The sequence below is a fragment of the Anastrepha obliqua genome, chromosome 1 (genome assembly GCF_027943255.1).
Source record: "Anastrepha obliqua isolate idAnaObli1 chromosome 1, idAnaObli1_1.0, whole genome shotgun sequence".
In the NCBI taxonomy this organism is placed as follows: Eukaryota; Metazoa; Arthropoda; class Insecta; order Diptera; family Tephritidae; genus Anastrepha; species Anastrepha obliqua.
Genome location: NC_072892.1, coordinates 172,257,718 through 172,260,319, shown reverse-complemented (window position 1 = coordinate 172,260,319; position 2,602 = coordinate 172,257,718).

Below are 2,602 nucleotides of genomic sequence, written 5' to 3'. Positions count from 1 at the left end.
CTTCACGAACCGAAAAGCAACTGAACGAAATTGAAAACGCTTGCCAGCCAAGTAAAGCAGCAGCGATGGCGCTAAGCAGTGCACGGAAAGGCAACACCAGCAACAATAACAACAATATGCATACATAACCGACTTGCATGAGTAAAAACTTGGCTGAGACAATTGACTGAGTGGTTAACGGACAAACTAACTGACTAACTGCCTGACGGGCTAACTGACTGACTCACTGAGTGATTGTAATGCGAAGGCGACGTTATGCCAGGCGCAAACAGCATACACGTAAAAGCTTTGGAGCGCTAAGAGGCGAGAAAGGCAGCAGGCGTATGGACACAATGTTGCCATGGCTTACAAACTGCTTACAGTGGCAGCTGCGCATGGCTTACTCGCTGCATCGCCATTGTCAAGTTTTAGCCGCTAACGTGCAGCGGACCGCTCTGCAAATATCTCCAAAGTACGAAACGTACAAATCCCAACTTTGCAATGAAGCATTCACCCAGCAGTGAATGAAGTAGTGCACTAACTTTACTTTGTAGAACTGGTACGATTTTACCAGTTTATAAACCACTTTGCCACTCATTTGATGGAAAGCGACAGCTGGCTTTAGAAGAAAATAAATAAAAATTAATAACCTGCGCATACACTTCTGTTAGGTGTTTCGCCAAGACTTCTCCTCCTATTTGTGGTGTGCCTATTGATGTTTGTTGTTCCACAAATGGAGGGACCTACAGTTTTCAGCCGACTCAGATTGGTAAATGGTTTTTTATGAGGAGCTTTTTCATGGCAGAAATACACCCGGAGGTTTGCCGTTGCCTGCGTAGCGGCGACCGCTATTAGAAAAAAACTTGATACGGTAAGAAGAAATCCACAAACACTCAGCCCAACACATTACCATCTTAGGTTTTCTTAGGAAAGTGGGTTTGAATGAGGTACAGTAATGATTAAAGGGAACAAAGCACCATTCAGTTGAAGTGAAAGCCTCCAGTTATTCTATTCTATTCTATTCTATTCTAGCCGAATGAATTGGTGCGTAACTAGCATTCGGGAGTACGTAGGTTTGAATCTCCGTGCACGAAACAGCAAATGTTGGACTCTTGCACTTCGACTTAAAGGCTCTTGTGCTCTTTAATCATTACTGTACCTCATTCAAACCTACTTTCCTAAGTAAACCTAAGATGGTGCTGTGCTGGGTTGAGTGTATGTGGCCGTATCAGGTCGTGATGTCTATGCCAACGCATTCGAGAAGAATGAGTAATGAAATTTACGGAATTGATCGAAACGACAGGAGTGAGTGGGTCACATCTTGGCCATCTGCATGCAGACTGCGTAATCTACAGTGACCTGTGAGGATGTCAGTGAGCTTTCTCAGTTGGTCCTTAGCGAGGTAGGGAGGTTTATGAGATGCCTTAATACCTTCTGATTGTATCATCCCCATAACAACCTAGCCTGGCTATGCATATTGCCTTTAGTTCGACAGTGCAAAAGTTGGAAAGTAAGCACGAACAGTCAGCCTTCTTGCACATCATGCACGAGCCGAATGTAACGGGTGATCAATCATGAGGTGCTTTTTTCAATAGTTAAAAAAAAACAAAACTGTAAATTATGTTCAAAACCTTTATTTATCATTTGAAAGGACATTCTTTGACATTTACTTTTTGAATATTACTTCATTCAAATGTTGGCCGCAACTACGCTTAAGGTCCATTCTGAAGGTCCAATTTTCAATCACTCGTTCCAGCATTTCGACTGGTATGTCGTGAATAACACGCGTAATGTTGGCTTCCAGAGCTTCAATCGTAGCTGGTTTATCAGCATAGACCTTGGACTTCACGAATCCCCAAAGAAGAAAGTCAAAAGGTGTGATATCACAAGATCTTGGTGGCCAACTCACAGGTCCTAGACGTGAAATCAGCTGCTCTCCGAAATGACTTCTCAATAAAGTCATTGTTTCACGAGCTGTATGGCAAGTGGCTCCGTCTTGTTGAAACCAAATGTCGTAGAGATCATTAGATTCAATTTCAGGTAGCAAAAAGTCCGATATCATGGTACGGTAGCGTACACCATTCACAGTTACGTTGCGGCCATCATCATTTTTGAAAAAATATGGACCGATGATTCCACCAGCCCATAAACCACACCAGACCGTTGTTTTCTCTGGGTGTAAAGGTAGCTCTTGAACCTGTTCTGGTTGCTCTTCATCCCAAATACGGCAATTTTGCTTATTGACGTAACCATTGAGCCAGAAATGCGCCTCATCGCTGAACAAAATTTTGCTCGAAAACAGCGGATCTTCTTCAATCTTTTCAAGAGCCCAATCAGCAAAACGGTGACGTGCAGGAAGGTAATTTGGCTTTAGTTCTTGTACGAGCTGTATTTTGTATGCTTTTAAATGAAGATCCTTCCGTAAAATTGACCAAGTTGTTCCATACGACAGTCCAAGTTGCTGAGAACGGTGCCGAATCCATTCATGGCGGTTTTCACGTACACTCTCTGCTACTGCCGCTATATTCTCAATGCTTCTTGCTGGACGTGGTCTATTCGGTCGAGAATTATCCACCAATGAATATTCGGATTCAAATTTGTTGATGGTATGTCGAATAGTGTT